Source organism: Antechinus flavipes, chromosome X (assembly GCF_016432865.1).
Source record: "Antechinus flavipes isolate AdamAnt ecotype Samford, QLD, Australia chromosome X, AdamAnt_v2, whole genome shotgun sequence".
Taxonomy (NCBI): Eukaryota; Metazoa; Chordata; class Mammalia; order Dasyuromorphia; family Dasyuridae; genus Antechinus; species Antechinus flavipes.
Window position 1 is genome coordinate 20,527,716 of NC_067404.1, and position 17,140 is coordinate 20,544,855.

Here is a 17,140-nt window from a genome sequence, read left to right on the forward strand (position 1 = left end):
CAATCAAACCTCTAAAGTTAAATTTCCCCAATTAATCTGCTCTTGGCCCACGCCATCTTTTCTGCCTCATGGTGTCTTTCTTCTCACCCTTTGGTCATGCCTCATGGTGACTTTCTCCTTCTCATAGCTACCTCTTTTAGGGGGTTAAACTCCTCCATGGATTTAGCCTGCCAGTCAGTGGTGTACTCCCACCTCATGGGGTGTTCCCTTTCTCCTGGCTAATTGTGAGTTCCACTGGGGAACTTGTCTTTTCCCTTGGTAATTGTTAAGACTCCTTTCCTTGCTCACTATCTGCTCTCCCATTCTATTTCCTCTTCACCACTTCTGGTGTCTACTGTACCTCTTCATTTTGTCTGTAATACACTTCTCCTAATTAAACCTACCTTTTGACAGAGAACAGCCATTGTGTATTCTTCATATGACCAAACTCTTTGGTGCCTATATCAATCTCATCATTTGGTATTAAACCCCAAACATATAATTTGGAACTAGGTGCTTCAGTGAATACATCTCTACTAGCTCATTCTTTTTCACCTTAGTTGTATCAACAGCTTCATGGAAAATCTAGTGAAATCTATAAATCTCTTCTCAGATTTATACTTTTAAGCACATCAAACAAAATAAATAGGATTACCAAAAAAAAATCCTCAATTCTATTGAAATAAAATTGTCCAAACATTAAGGAAAATCCTGTCCTTGAGGTTAAGAACACCTTGGGGAGATAGGTGGTCCATTGGTTACTGGGCCTAGAGTAAGGAAAATCTGATTTCAATATGACCTCAGACATTACTAGTTGTGTGACTCCGAACAAGTCATTTAAATTGTCTGCTTCCCTCAACTGTAAAATGCAGATAATAATAGCACCCACCTCCCTGAGTTGCTGTGAGGATTAAATGTGATAATAATTGGAAAGCACTTAGCACAATGCCCAATATATACTATGGAGCTTAATAAATGCTTGGTATCTTCCCCCATTACACCAGGGTAAGGGATAGACTACCTTTCACAGCTAGGAGATAAACCTTTGGCCCAGAATACCTGTTTCCTGCTCATCTCTTGGTTTGCCTTGGTTGTCCTGAGCTGTCTACACTTTGGGAGCAGCCCACCAGCATCCAAAGTGTGAAAGTCATGGGACTGGCTGCCATTTTGTTCAATGAGGCAAGGCAGTGCGTATTTGATCGACAATGTTGTTTTTTTAATTTTTTTGCACAGAAACATATTAAATCTGACAGCATATAAACTGCTAAACTCATTACTTATGAAAAGAGAAGGAGAGAAAACATTCTTTCTTGTTGCTCCAGGCTCCAGTGAAATCCTATTACTGGATGTATAGAAGAAACCGAGATGAGTGCAGTTTAAAATGATGTAAGATCAAGTCAGCTCACAGTAACAATTTCTCTATCTGCAGTTTCACACATCAGTGTTACCACTGCTGGTAACTCACAACAACAAAGGGGGCAGGACCAGGTGTGCTTGGGCCTGGGGATGCATGTGTGGTAAAAGAGGGGTAATTGAGAGGCAGAACTGCACTGAGTTCTTTTAGGGTACATGTGCTCTGGGGTATTCAAAATGGAAACCCAATCACATGCACAGATGAAGAGGAACAGCTAATAATCGAGCTATTTGTTGCTGGGGTGGGGGTGGGTGGGTGGTGATGATGAAGGCTGTTTTAAATCCATATCTTGATCTGGATTCAAGTGTTGCCTCCAAGGCCCACTGCCCTGTGACCCAATAGTTTTAACTTCTCAGGGTTGTGTATACATCTCTAAGATGTAAAGTGGAGAGAAGATGCACTTAGTAGTTTTCTCCTCCAAGAAATCTCTAGAATAATGAAATCACAGTTCTGGCCCGTATCTTATCTTTGTAAGCCAGAGATTGACTCCCCACAGGCAAAGGAAATTGAAACCTCACTAATTAGGAATATTTGGGATTTGGGGAGGGGGTGAGGGATGAGGAAAGGCAAGTTTGACAGTGAAATGTCTAAATTGGAGAAGATGCTAAAAGAAGTTTATATATATATATATATATATATACATATATATATATATAGTTTGAATCTTGTCAAATGGTATAATTGATGAATAATCATCAATGCAATCAATAAAATTAGTGGAGCTCACAAGAGAATGACATTTTACAAAAGGAAGAAACCAAACACACAATAATTAGTGGGAGCAGAAGATGAAGGCATTTGTACAGGAAATTTCTCGAGCCCTTCATTTGGAAATGTTCATTATTTTAGACTGGATTTTTCTTTATTTCTGACCATGACCCTAAAAAGCTCCCAGAAAAAATATACATTTCAAACTCCTGATTCTCTAATAATCATGTACGTGAAGAATTATCACTTGTTTCAAATGAGTGTGATTCAAATTAATGAGTTTTATTGTAGTTACAAGCAAACTGATTACCTGACTTGAAAATTAACTAATTATACTGATCAGTGGAGTTTGGTCAGGAGGGTTTGCTTGTTTTTTAATAGATATAATCCTGAAAAGGAGTATGGCTCCTTAGCAGGCTGAAAAAAAAATGGAGATCAGCTCTTTTCCTAGTCAATCTTTTTACTTCAATCCTCAGTATGGATTTGTAGCTAGTCTAATGTGCCAAGCTCACTCTGTGTCTCTGTGTTTTTAAAAAAAAAAAAAAAAGGGGGGGGGGGACAGCCAGGTGACACAGTGGATAGAGTACCAGCCCTGAAATCAGGAGGACCTGAGTTCAAATCTGGTCTCAGACACTTAACCTTTCCTAGCTGTGTGACCCTGGGCAAGTCACTTAACCCCAATTGCCTCAGAAAAAAGAAAGAAAAGAAAAAGAAAACTACTGTAGGTTACACAGTACACACACACACACACACACACACACACACACATCCCTAGCATTTCCATAAGAAAGAGACTAGTTCTAGAAGACATTTCTTTCTTTCCAGACATGAAAACACCCAAGGGTGACCACCAAGGTTAGCACCAATCTTTGGCTTCAGTTTTGCCTGGCTTCAACGATAGAAAACAACCCTGATCATATAAGCTGTCAGCCCTGCATTACTGATGATACCTGGCATCCTCCGGGCACCATGGAGGGAATGAATCAGAATCTTATTTCCTAAGCACTCCATGGAACTCCCACAAACCACCATGGAATCCCCAGGCAGAAAAGAAAGAGAATCTGTTGGCTTCCACCCACCCCAGCTTACTTAATACTGCATTTCCATTAGTGTGGGCAATTGCGCTATGGTGCTGAAAGGCTTTGCTCAGTGCCAAAGACTGCATCTCTCTTCTTTCCATTATAAAAACTCTGGGGGACTGCGAGCCATTTTCCCTTTGGTTTTAAAAGGTTGGAGACTTAAAAATAAATCCCAGAAATATGCCTAGGAAGTTTTTCTAAGCTGGTTTTAAAAAAATGAAAATCTAAACTACATCCTAAATTCCTAGCCTTCTTCTTTGCCCAGCTGAATAATCCTGAGGCTTGGGCCCCAAAAGAGCATTCTAATGCTACTGCCCATGGGATGAGAGCCAGAGAGAAAAGCAAGTGCTAAGGGAGACTGTCAATCCCATGGAACACAAATATGTAGGGTAGCCTATAGGCGCTGGAAGCTTTGGTCCCTCTCAGAAAGGCTTTTTCTCCAAAGCCTACAAGACACTTCCACAGCAGTTTCTTCTTTTCCTCTTAATTTCAGGATGCTCCTAAAATAGGGGCACTGGGTTGGAGGGTCTGCAGAGCCCTTTATAGCATTTTTCCCTTTCCTGGACTTTTCTTTAAACCACTTCTCAAAAAGAACAAACAGCCCCCAGCTGAAGGGTAGAGGGGATGAGGCACTTGTGACACAAGATGACATCACAATGAAAAACCCTCAAAACATACCCCCTGGGAAGGGATCTCAGATAGTCTCTGGATGAAAAAAATAAGAAAATGGGTATCTAATAGATACCCATTTCACCACATTTTTTATAAAAAAAATCTTTTAAATAGAAACTTGCAGACTGGAGATTTTTTTAACTTTCAGGAATTGTATTTTTCATAATCATCAATTTATATATAAATTCAGAGATTTGTCACTTTTGATGACAATCTTTATTTTTTAAATCAAACTCTTTGAGGACAGAGACTAGTCCTTCTTGTCTTTCTACTACCAAAGCCTAGAACCATGCCTGAAACGTGGTAGGTGCTTAATCAATGCTGATTTATTGTTGTGTGCCTCAGTTTCATCATCTGTAAAATGATCTGGAGAAAGAAATGGCAAACCACTCTAGTATCTTTGTCAAGAAAGCCCCATATGGGGTCATGAAGAGCCACATGTGCCTGAAAGACTAAACAACTATGATTCCTTGGGAGGTAAAGGAGAGCCCACAAATGCTCCTTCTTCACCTCTTTGCCAATTTCTGGACATTATTGGAAGAGGACATTCATAAATTGTTCTGGTGATTGGTTGACAGGCATTCATCATGAGCCTCCAAAAAAAATGTTGTTCCTGGGGCGGGGTATTGAGTGGGCAGTTGAGTAGACTTGTCCCAAGGGCTCTAAAACCCTCCTTGGGTTTTATCAGAGCCCAGAAAGACAGGGCTGCTATAAAAAATTGAAAGAGACTTCATAATTTTACATACTGGTCTTGTTTTTCTTCAGCATGTAATGAAATGTTTATGTTAGTTGATGATTGCTAAGTTAATAATTTAAAAAGAAAAACAGAAAGGAAAGGATTTTATTATGTTTTTAAATAGCCTGTGAATAAGCATTTTGATTTAGCAGAGATTGAGCAGCCAGAGCTAGAAAGGATTGTAGAGATCGTCAACTTCAAGGCTTTCATTATACACATAAGGAAAGTAAAGCCAGAGAGTTTCAGGTACTAGACCAGAGTTACGAAGGCAATAAATGACAGGACTAGAATTGGCTCCAGAAGCTCTGCCTGAAAGTCCAGTCCTTTCTCCACTTGGCCACACTGTCTCTCATAGGCTTGCCACAAACTTTTACAAATGGCATTCTATTCGTTGGTTAGCTAGCCAAGTAAGTAGCCCTAGCTTCCTTCCTTCTGTCCAGAAGGCTATTTGGGGCAGAGCCCAAGCAGCCCAAGTTGAGTTTGAAAAATTACGCAAAGGAAACATAAATGGAGGGGGGTTTGTTGGACAGCTCCTGTCTTCTTCCCCTTCTACTATCAAAATAATGAAGAAAACTTTGAGATCGTGTCTTTCCCGAGCATTTGGCAGGCAAGTTGGTCAGCTCCTAAGATTGAAGTCCAACAAACTGAAATTAGTATCCAGTATGTGCAAACAAGCATCCTCACAGATGGTATGAAGCTAAGAGGGAAAGCAAACAAAGGCTGCATGATGAAAGAAAAATGTTAGCACTGGTTGACACCTGACTCTGTCCCAGGTAATCTTAGGTAAATCACCTGAATTCTCTGGGCCTTGGTTCCCTTCTATTCAAAATGCATCATCAAACTAGATAGTTTGAAAGTCCCTGCTATCTTTAAATCTATGATCATATGATCAGGCCACAGTTTCCCCACCTGTAAAATGAAAGAGTTGGACTATGTGATCACTAAATTCTTGCCCTTGCACTTTTAATATTTGTGATTTTGATGACAGATCAAAGAATGGGGATTCAAAAAGATCTTGTTAGACTGGTGATTGGTGAAGTTGAATAGCCATTTCTCCAATGATATAATCCTCCCTCTTCTCATGGTGGTGTGACAGTGACTCTGACCTCCCAAGGCTATGCCAGCAGTGGGCATCCCATGGTAGACCCTTCCAAAAGCTAAGCGCGGAAAGACTCACCCCCCCCAAGCTGGCCACAGTAAGATAAATGAAGGGGCCACAACCACTCTTGAAGACAGTCTGATAAATTGCAGAGGAGTTGCAATCTATGCCAGTGAAAGGAATATCCACCAATGACCAAAATATACATGTTTGGTATGTTGGACTAAATGAAAAGGTCTCTATTTGAATTAAGAAAAAATACCTTAGCACAAGAAGAAAGCAGGTGATGGGGAGAAAGCACTGCCAATTTGGGGGCAAGTGAGCCACATGGCAATAAGGACAGCTAAAGCAAGGTTGGAGTACATTAATAGGAAACAGCCAGAGGAAGATGGGGAATGGCCTCCTGCTGTTCTCTCTCCTAGTCCAGCCCATGCTGGACTATTGCATAGGAGGACTATGTCTGATACTGGGCCTTGTGTTTTCTAAGGGCCTTGGGTATACCAGTGGGAGCATCCCACAGCATAGTAACCAGTGAAGGGCTGCCAATTCATGCTATGTGAATTGTTTCTAGTTTTTTAGTTGATTCTCTAGGCTTCTCTAAGTATACCATTGTATCATCTGCAAAGAGTGATCATTTGATTTCCTTATTACTTTAATTCCTTTCATCTGTTTTTCTTATCGCCAAAGCTAGCATTTCTAATACAATATTGAATAGTAATCGTGGTGATAGGCAATTTTGTTTCATTCCTGATCTTATTGGGAATGGTTCTAGTTAGTGCCCATTACATGATGTTTGCTGATGGTTTTAAATAGATGCTACTGATCATTTTAAGGAAAAGTCCATTTATTCCTATATATTTTATTGTTTTTAAATAGAAATGGTTGTTGGATTTTTAACATCTCATGCTATGTGGACAGCAGTTGAAAAACCTGGGTTCATTCAGCCAAGAGAAGAGGAGGCGGCGAGTATGACCAAAATGATCCAATATTTTCTGGCTTGTCCTGTAGAAACTTATTTATGTTTGTTTAACCCTGGTAGAAAGGTAACTTAGTGGACAGTGAGCTGGCTCAGAACCAGGAAAACCCAAATTCAAAAATCCTGCCCTTGACATACACTGGCTGTGTGGCTCTGGGAAAAATGATTTAACCTCTTAGTGTTCAAGTAACTAAGACCAGAAGTTGCAAAGATAGTGTTCAACTGAACTAGTGGAGGGACTTTCCTCCTAGGAAAGACCTTGGAGCTCCCTTTATCAATGAAATCACAGAGTTCTATCCCTCCAGGGCTGAACTCAAAGCAAGCGACAAAAGTTTGAGACATTTCATGAGGACAAAGGACAGACTTAGAACCTTAAGCTCATTGTGAAAATGGGCCCCAGCAGGTACTCAGCAGTAATCAAAACCTTGTACAGGAGATCAGATGACCAGGTTTGGGGAGTTCCTGATATTTTTAAGGGGCTGCCAGATGATTAATATACAATCCCAAAGTTATTCAGATATGGGGGGGGCTCTGGAGACACGATAGTCATGGGGTCACTTGGCAATAAGCCTCCTGTGTGGCTCGGCCTGGTACCTCATTCCTAATGATTGCACTGATGGTAGGCAAGCATTGAAAATGTGTGAATGGCTAAAGGCAAATCCAGTCCCACCCACAGGAATGAGAATTCTCAGCCCCCATCCTCCTGATACCATTAGTGACATTACCTTCCTGTATGGACAGCCCGGTGGCAGTTCCGAGTCAGGTGTTATTGTGCAATTTACCACAATGCCGGTTCAATCTTTCCCAGGATAATGGATTTCTAACACCCTCCATTCCAGATGTGATATACAGTTGATGACGGGTGGGTGGGACTAATGGCTGTGTCAGTGTGAAGCACCAACCAGAGGGCTGAGGGAGGCAGGCAGAGACTGCTGGGGAACTGTTAAGCTGTTGCTAGGGCAAATCAGGTGCTGAACTTGGGGGTGGGGGAGGCTTAGATTACCGTGGAGGTTGGAATGTGATTAAGAGAGTGGGGAATTATGGGAAGATGGGAGCATGGCAGAAGCTGCGGGAGTCCGGAATCCTGATAAACACTCCAGGAGATGTCTGAAAATGCACCAGAAGGAACAAGGAGAAAGACAACCAAAGAGAATCAGCTATAACTCATTAATCCAAAATAGGACTGTGTAAAAAGCCCAAGCAGAGTGGAGACAAACCAGGCAAAAATGGGGAGGAAATGGGAATTTACCACCATGTCCCCTTTTCCTCCCAACAGGCTGGCCCTCCTTGGGGGGGGTCTGCCTGCCATTGGCCCCTTTGAAGTACTTAGTAATAATAGAAACTGAATGTTAACTCAGGGGAGGAACAGTGATTTTGTGTGTGTGTATGTATGTGTGTGTGTCTTTGAGACTGTTCAGGACCTGGGGGGGAAAGAGATACTAAGCTCCCAGTCACCACCCCTCACCAGGGGCGTCTTCTGTGTCCCTCCAGATGATCTTGGGCTATTGTTTTTTTTTTTATTTTACCCACTTCCCTTTTGCCATTGTCCCTAAAGTTCAGGACTTTCTCAAGAAGAAGGAAAAGGGCCTGCCTTAAGGATTAGATGTGTCCTATCTTTTTCAAGAGTATATAGCACTGGGCCTGGCATCAGAAGACCAGTGTCTAAATTCTGTTTTAGAAACTTAGCTGTATGACTAACAACTGTCTGCCTTGGTTTCCTCGACCATAAAATGAGAATAACAGCACCAACCTTACAAGGGTATTGTGAGGGTCACACCTGGCCTCCTACTAAGTGCTATATGAATGAAAATTCTTCTGCCCTCTAAGCAAAGGATATTGGGAGGCATAGCAAGAGACCTTTTAAAAAGTTACCTAAATTGAAAGCAAAGTGAGGCTAACGGCAAAGTGTGAATAAACAGACAAGACACAAGAATTTCTCACAGTCCAATTATTTGACTGAGTAGGGGTCAGAACCACCATGGGTCAGAAACCACCATGGGTCAGAAACCACCATGTCTTCCTCCTAAACAGGGGGAATACCCTCATGAGGGAAATCCAGCTCGTCATAAGCAGGTGGAGGGGTCACACTGGGCTGAACAGAAGCACCATATTCTGGGTACATGAAGCCATTAATGGTCGATATCCCATTTGTTTCCCTTTGGATCTCGTCTTGGGCAACTTGGGAATCTTCCGACTGTGACCAATCCATGGGATCACTTTGGTATAACGAGGCTGGAGAAGGGCTGGACACTGGGGTCTCTTGGAAATCGTGGTTATGAGTGTAGTATTCTTGTTTGTTTCCCTCTGTCTCTACAAAGGACCTCCAGGTAAAAAAGACGAGGGTGCTTACGATCAGCAGTGCTGCCCCGAGAAGGAATATCATTATGAGGATAAGATCTGGGTCGTCGTTGGGCTGCCCGAAGAAATTGAATACCTTCGAGTATCCTTTCCAGGTCTCATTTGGCAAGTCTGAGGTAATGTTATCCATGCTCCCATTGAAATTGCTGGCAGGAAATGGAGACAAAAGGTCAATGGCAAACTTCGAACTACTCTTTTCCCTACCCACCGTGTGGCTGCTGGCAGCCAGTAATATTCTAGAACTGAAATCCTACCTCGAATCCCAAGGGACTCTATGAGAAGTGTCGGGTGAAGACTGTATAGGAATCTGCATAGTCATGACAAGAGAACTATGTAACAAAGAAGAAAAAAAAGTAGAAAACTCCATTAGTATCTGACAACCTCACCCCACCTCTCCCCCACCCACATACCCCTAGTGCTCAGTAGGGTGATCCCAACTCATACCTCCACTCTACTCTTCCCCATTCCCACTTTTCTCTATTCCCAGGACTTCCCCACACACACTTTCAAGTCCCACCCCTGAGATGGTACATGCCATTTATTCTTTATTCTCAAATCGGTCTTGGGCTTCTTCAAAACTCCAGCTCAATGGTGTAAAATAATTGTTCCAGGAACTCACTGGCACGGTAGTGAAGAGTAGTTTTGATCTAGAGAAACACTGAAAAGAGAGACAAAGATGAGCTTGAGACTAAAGAATGACAAGGCCTTAGGCCTCGAAGGAAGCACCCGTACAGCGGGAGGCTAAGGCTACAAAACTCCTCTAGACAGGCTTTGTCAGTTTCCCAATACATTCTTCTCCACTTGGCAGAATAAGGGACCGAGGCTGCCCCCTACCAGGGCCATTCCCAAACCCAAGAGGGTCTCACTTTGAGGAGGGGCAGCAGACATTCAAATATAAAGGCACTTAACATCTTAAATCAGGGAAAAAAGTGGAGTGACCTCTGAGGCACGTGCCATTGGAGTCTATGAACTTAAGTTTTTAAAAATATTTTGCAATTTCAAGATAATTTGTGGATAAACCATCCCATTAAAGAGCCTACTATTGCTCCCAGTGAGATCTGATGATTCCATTCCCACACATTTTCAGGTGGAAAACAATTATGGGAGGGAATGGATGGTGTAACCAAAAGCACCTAGCTCACAGCTGATCAGGAGAGGGCACCTTAGAAGACAATTTTTCTCCTTACGCTTTTCAGGATGAGTCCCTCTTGGTATGGGCAGGCTCCCTCCTGTCCCCGTTCGATCCTGAAAGCCCTGCTGTCAGAGGACGACTGCGCTGCTGCTGGCTTTGGAGTCTGTTGGAGGAAGCAGATCAACAAATATATGCCCCTTGTCCCATCTGTTGGGAGGGCTCCGTGTTCCTTACTATTTCCTTTGGGATCCAAAAGGACACGAAGCATAAACATCACCAGGAATTTTAAAATAACAAAACTGAGAGTTTAATTGCAGTGGGAGAGTGGGCTTGGATGGGAGCAGGGAAGCAGAAAGAGCACAGGGTCCAGTGAGACCTGGGGGAAGCAGGGCTCCAATCCAGCCTCTGCCACTGGGCAGGGGCACACACTTAAGCCGCCATTTCTGTCACTGCAGAGTGGGGGCCAGATTAAGCTATGTACCAAGGTTTCTGTGTAGATCAAATGAGATTTGTGTGTATAATAATACATATTTTAGTAACACAGAATAAACACACAAATCTCATTTCATATATATGAAATCTATTTCTCTCTATAAATCATATATGTGTGTATAAACATACATACACATACATTTCAAATGCTTTTGCCAGGGAAAAGAAAGCAGAGAATAATAAACAAAATGACTAAAAGAATATAAATCAAACCACCATTGAGAGGCAATAAAATTCTGCTCAGTCAATGTTAGTAATGTACCATTAAAATTAAAGGACATGTCCCCCCTCCCTTGGGATTAACAATGAAAAGCTGTTTGGGGGAATATACTTAAGGGAAGGGGGGGGGTTGTTTTAGTGTTTGTTGGAAACCGTCTGCTGTTTCAGAACAAAATATATCAATCAATTTAAAAAATAGAAGCAAAAAAAGCCTCCCCAAAACTCTCCCTATAAATGTCAGCTATTATAGTATTATTATTCCATATCCCTGCTGGGGAGCTAACCAGCCTTCCACTATAAATACATCATCAATAGGGGGTTACCATAGCAACATTGAGGCAGCTGAAGGATCTTATAGGTCAGAGACTGCTGCTGAAGTCACACTTAGGTCATAGAGCAAAGGATTCTGGGGCTGGGAAAGAGCCTAGGGAGCATCTAGACTGACTGTCAGTTTACACATGGGGAAACTGATGTCAAAAAAGGTTAGGAACTCACGTAATCAGAATGCTGAACTTGAATTTAAAGAGGCTGTTGTTTAAAATACAATTTGTGTGGCTTGGTATAACTTCCCTGAGCCTCAGTTTTCATACCCTAAAATGAGGAGGTTGAATTAGATTACCTTTCCAACTCTCACTGAATAGATTTTTGACTTTGTCAATAGGAAAATGGTTCTCCATTTCAGGAGTTTGCTTTTAAGTTGATTTGTTCAAGCTCACAGGGCAAGCTAGTGTTTTCAACTTCCAAGCCAGGGTTCTGCTATGCTGCTAGAGCTGGGTAAAGTAATCTTTAACCCAGGGGAGCAGAGCTAATGGTTGGAGAATTGAGGTTACAGGATCAGAGATCTGGACCTGGAAGGGACTCCCCCAAAGACCCACAGAGTGGAACATCCTCATTTGACAAATGTGGAAATGAAACCCCACCCCCCCAACCCCTCCCGGGAGTGATTTGCCAGTTCTTTTACTTGCGTTAAGTAGCTGGGGTTCCAGGGCCTTTGAGATCAGAACCAGGGTTCTGTGTCGGGAAAGCCACCAAACAAAGCCACTTTAAGCCTACACCCCTCTTTCTAAGGAAAGGACACCTTTCCCAGTACCCGACACCCACCAAAATCACATTAGTTCTACCATTTTTACCACCATCCCTTAAAAAACACTATCAGATTTTAGAAACTTTTCCATTGCAGCAAACGTACCCTTATCGTGATACCCGCCAAAATCACATTATTCCTGCCACTTTTACCGCCATTCCTTAAAAAAAAGACACTTTACCAGATTTTAGAAACTTTTCCATTGTGGCAAATATACCCTTATCGTGATACCCACCAAAATCACATTACTTCTAGTACTTTTACCGCCATTCCTTAAAAAAGACGCTTTCTCAAACTAGAGAAATTTTTCCATTGCAGCAAATGTACCCTTCTCATGCCCCACTCCCTCACCTCCCAGCCCTAAATCTCCCTTCCCTCCCAGTTAGTAAAGAACAAGTAGTACCCTTCCCATCCCTGGATACCACCCCCCATCCTTGTTCCGCCCTTCCCACCCAATATTCTCACCTATTCCTCCCATAGCCCTGTCCCAGCCTAAGTCCCGCCCCCTTACTTTTTCTTTCTCCTTGGAGGTTGGAAGCCTTGCCTCTGTAGCCCCCCCCACCGGGGAGAGCTTCCCAACTGCTCCACCTTCCACAGTCGCCCTTAACTGTCTGACTTTTCAGCTCCTGTTGACAGGTATTTATTCATTACTACCCCATTCATTGGCTGCCCCACCCTGCCGCCAGCCAATCAGGAGGCGAGCATTGTGCTCAACAGACCTAGCCATTGTGACCTCATTGGCCACAATTGAGCACTAGCTGAAGCCTACCCCCTACTGGGTGATCAATAAACTTGAATAAAATGCCTACTTTATGCCTTGCATTGTATCAAGCATTGGGATTATAGAAAGGGCACACGATCTAATCATTAAACTTGTACTCTTGGGTGATGGGATGGGTGGTGGAAGTATATCAAGAAGGGGAAAAGTGCCCTCCAATCCCCTCAACTTGTCCTTTCTTTTCTAAGCTGTTAACTCTTTCTTGCATAATCTGCCATTTCTTTTCTCATTTTTTCTTCTGCCTGTCTTTTTTATCTTATTACAATCTTTTATGAGCACTTCTAAGAAGCCTCTTTGGGCTTGAGACCAATTTATCTCATTCTTTGAGATTTTCTCTGTGATATTTTCTCATCTGAGTTCATGTTTTGGTCTTTACTGTCCCCATAGTAGCTTTCTATGGTTAACATCCTTTTCTATTTCTTGATCATTTTCTTTCTTTCTTTTTTCCTTCTATTTTGTGACTTTCATGGTCAAGCTCTGCTCCTGGGTTGCAGGGCCCACTGTCCAAAACTCCTACAGCTCTGACACTTGGCTTTGAGCAAAGGGGTCCTTTGTATTTGAAATATTGCTTTCAGCAGAGGGTAGTCCTACCCGCTCTCTCTAGCCAACAACCTCGTTTCCCAGACTGGAAATTTGACAGAGGTGTGGTATGCTGTTCACACCAAGGGGTCTCCCACCATTCTTTCTAGGAAAAGGCCTGGTTTTCCAGACTGGCAATTTGGCAGGAACCCTATGTGTGTTGTCATGGGCAGCCCTTGCATTTGGCGTTTTGCTCATAGCAGGAGGTAGCCCTACTTGTTCTCTCCAGTTAACAGCCTGATTTGCCAGACTGGCAATTTGGTAGAGGCCCCCTGTGTGGGCATATGGTTCACATTAAGGGGTAGACCTACCTGTTCTCTCTAGGCAACAACCTGGTTTCCCACAGTGAAAATTTGGCAAGGGCTTCTAGTGTTTGGTATCTTACAGGAGGGAGTAGTCCTCCCTGCTCTTTCCAGGAAACAGCTTAGATTGCTAGACTGGCAACTTGTTAGGGGCACCTGGAATTTGGTGTGCTGCTCACAATAAGGGGTACAATCATCTGTTGTTTTCACGCAACAGCCTAGCTTGCCAGACTGGAAATGTGGAAATTATGTTTTGAGTCTGTCTTGCTCACAGGATAGGATAGATCCACCTGTTCACTCCAAGCAACAGCCTCATTTTCTAGGCTAGCAATTTGGCAGGGGACCCTTGTCTTTGATGTCTTTCTCACAGCTGGGGGTAGCCCATTCTTTTCTCTACATGTAATAGCCTGATTTGTCAAGACTGGCAATGTGGAAGAGGCCCCTGTGTTTGCTGTGATGCTCACAGCAGGGGTAGCCCCACATATTCTCTTCAGGAAACAGCCTGGTTTGCTAGACTGGCAATTTGGCAGGGCCCCCCCATGTTTGGTGTATTGCTCACAGCAGGGATTAACCCACTCCGTTCTATCCAGACAACAGTTTAGTTGCCCGGACTGGCAATTTGGTCCTGTGTTTGGTATCTTGCTCACAGGAGGAAGTAGTCCTACCTGCTCTCTCTAGGCAAAAACTTGGTTTCCCTGACTGGAAATTTGGCTCCTATGTTCGGTGTCTTGCTTACAGCAGAGGGTAGGCCAATGTGCTCTCTCCAGGCAACAGCCTGGTGTCCCAGACAAGAAATTAGGCAGGGGCCCCTGTGATTGCTGTCAGAGAAGGGGTTAGTCCCAACTATACTTTTCAGGCCATAGTTTAGTTTCCAAAGCTGACAATTTGTCAGTGGCCCCATGTTTCTTGTGTTGCTCACAACATCAAGTAGCCCCATATGTTCTATCTAGGCAACAATCTGATTTCGCAGACTGGGGATATGAGAAGAACTCCTTGTGTTTGGTGTCCTGCTCAGAACAAGTACTAGCCCCTTCTGTTCCCTCCAGATAAAAGCCTGTTTTCCCAGACTGAAAATTAGACAGGGGTCCCTGTGTTTGGAGTGTTCCTCACAATACCAGATAGTCCCACCTGTTCTTTCCAGGTAACGTTTGGTTTGCTACACTGGCAATTTGGCAGGGGCACTCCAGTTTGGGGTCTTTCTCACAGCAAGGAGTAGCTCCTTCTATTCTCTACAGGTAATAGTCTGCTTTCCTAGAATACATGTTTGCCAGGGGCCCCTGTGTATGGTGTCTCTCACAGCAGGGGGTTGCCCCACTTGGTCTCTCCAGGCAACAGCCACGTTTGCCACACTGAGAATTTGGCAGGGGCCCCTTCTGTTTCCTTTGTTACTCACAATAGCGGGTAGCCCCACCTGGCAACTTCCTGGTTTGTCACCCTGGCAATTAATTTGGGGGGTCTTGCTCACAGAAGGGGGTAGCCCCACATATTCTTCCCAGGTTTGCCAGCCTCGAAATTTGGTAGAGGCTCCTAATGTTGGAGTCTTGCTCACAGCAAGGGATGATCCCACCTGTTCTCTCCAGGCCACAACCTCGTTTCCCATTCTGGAAATTTCCCAGGGGAACCTTGTGTTTGGCGGGGGGGGAGTCTTGCTCACAATACGGGGTAGCCCCTTCTATTCCCTATAGGTAATAACCTGCTTTATCAGAATAATAATGTGGATGGGGCCCCTGTATTTGGTGTATTGCTCTCAGCAGGGGGTTGCCCTACTTGGTCTCTCCAGGCAACAGCCACGTTTGCCACACTGAGAATTTGGCAGGGGCCCCTTCTGTTTCCTTTGTTACTCACAATAGAGGGTAGCCCCACCTGGCAACTTCCTGGTTTGTCACCCTGGCAATTAATTTGGGGGGTCTTGCTCACAGAAGGGGGTAGCCCCACATATTCTTCCCAGGTTTGCCAGCCTCGAAATTTGGTAGAGGCTCCTAATGTTGGAGTCTTGCTCACAGCGAGGGATGATCCCACCTGTTCTCTCCAGGCCACAACCTCGTTTCCCATTCTGGAAATTTCCCAGGGGAACCTTGTGTTTGGCGGGGGGGAGTCTTGCTCACAATACGGGGTAGCCCCTTCTATTCCCTATAGGTAATAACCTGCTTTATCAGAATAATAATGTGGATGGGGCCCCTGTATTTGGTGTATTGCTCTCAGCAGGGGGTTGCCCTACTTGGTCTCTCCAGGCAACAGCCACGTTGGCCACACTGAGAATTTGGCAGGGGCCCCTTCTGTTTCCTTTGTTACTCACAATAGAGGGTAGCCCCACCTGGCAACTTCCTGGTTTGTCACCCTGGCAATTAATTTGGGGGGTCTTGCTCACAGAAGGGGGTAGCCCCACATATTCTTCCCAGGTTTGCCAGCCTCGAAATTTGGTAGAGGCTCCTAATGTTGGAGTCTTGCTCACAGCGAGGGATGATCCCACCTGTTCTCTCCAGGCCACAACCTCGTTTCCCATTCTGGAAATTTCCCAGGGGAACCTTGTGTTTGGCGGGGGGGAGTCTTGCTCACAATACGGGGTAGCCCCTTCTATTCCCTATAGGTAATAACCTGCTTTATCAGAATAATAATGTGGATGGGGCCCCTGTATTTGGTGTATTGCTCTCAGCAGGGGGTTGCCCTACTTGGTCTCTCCAGGCAACAGCCACGTTGGCCACTTTGTTACTCACAATACAGGATAGCCCTAGCCCCACCTGGCAACAGCCTGGTTTGCCACCCTGGCTATTTGGCAGGGGCCACTTTTTTTTTTGGGGGGGGGGTCTATGCTCACAGCAGGGGGTGGTTCTACACATTCTTTTCAGGTTTACCAGACTGGAAATTTGGCAGGGGCTCCTTGTTTTGGAGTCTTGCTCATAGCAAGGGATAACCCCACCTGTTCTCTCCCGGCCACAGCCTTGTTTCCCAGTCTGGCAATTTTCCAGGGAACCCTTATGTTGGGGGGGGATGTCTTGCTCAGAGCAGGGGGAAGCCCTACTTGTTCTTTTCAGGCAACAGCCTGATTTCCCAGACTGGCAACTTGTCCCCTGTGTTTGGGGTCATGCTAACAGTAAGAGATAGTCCTACCTGTTCTGTCCAGGCAACAACATGGTTTCCCAGACTGGCAATTTGGCCCCGCATTTAGTGTCTTGCTCACAGCAGTGTGAAACCCACCCTGTTCTCTCCAAGAAACAATCTGATTTCCCAAGCTGGTAATTTGGCAGGGGACCCTTATGTTTGACATCTTGCTCATAGCACAAAGTAGACACTTTTGGTTTTGGTTTTGGTTTTTTTAAACAGGAAATAGTCTGGTTTCCCAAACGAAATTTAACAGGGCCCTGTTTTGGTGAGTTTGCTCACAGAAAGATATAGTCCCACCTGTTTTCTCCAGGAAACAGCTAAGTTTCCAGATTGTAATTTGGCAGGGGCCCCTTTTGATGTCTTCCTCACAACAGGGACTAGACCCTTCTATTCCCTCCAGATAAAAGCTTGTTTTCCCAGACTGGAAAAAG

At 44.1% G+C, this 17,140-nt stretch overlaps 2 long non-coding RNA genes across 4 annotated transcripts; both read right to left on the reverse strand.

Annotated features, from left to right (window-relative positions):
* Positions 1 to 8,596: 8,596 nt before the first annotated feature.
* LOC127542361 (uncharacterized) lies at positions 8,597 to 9,351 on the reverse strand. Its single transcript, XR_007948644.1, has 2 exons — positions 9,276 to 9,351; positions 8,597 to 9,167 (listed from the first exon to the last, which is right to left on the reverse strand). It is a non-coding gene; the product is annotated as an uncharacterized LOC127542361 (long non-coding RNA).
* A 207-nt stretch (positions 9,352 to 9,558) lies between these two features.
* Positions 9,559 to 12,575, reverse strand: LOC127542360 (uncharacterized). 3 transcript variants are annotated; one of them, XR_007948643.1, is made up of 5 exons: positions 12,460 to 12,575; positions 12,054 to 12,108; positions 11,360 to 11,455; positions 10,209 to 10,316; positions 9,559 to 9,679 (listed from the first exon to the last, which is right to left on the reverse strand). It is a non-coding gene; the product is annotated as an uncharacterized LOC127542360 (long non-coding RNA). The 3 variants fall into 3 exon arrangements; XR_007948642.1 differs by lacking the exon at positions 11,360 to 11,455 and having other exon boundaries at positions 12,460 to 12,574; XR_007948641.1 differs by lacking the exons at positions 11,360 to 11,455; positions 12,054 to 12,108.
* Between the last annotated feature and the right edge of the window lie 4,565 nt (positions 12,576 to 17,140).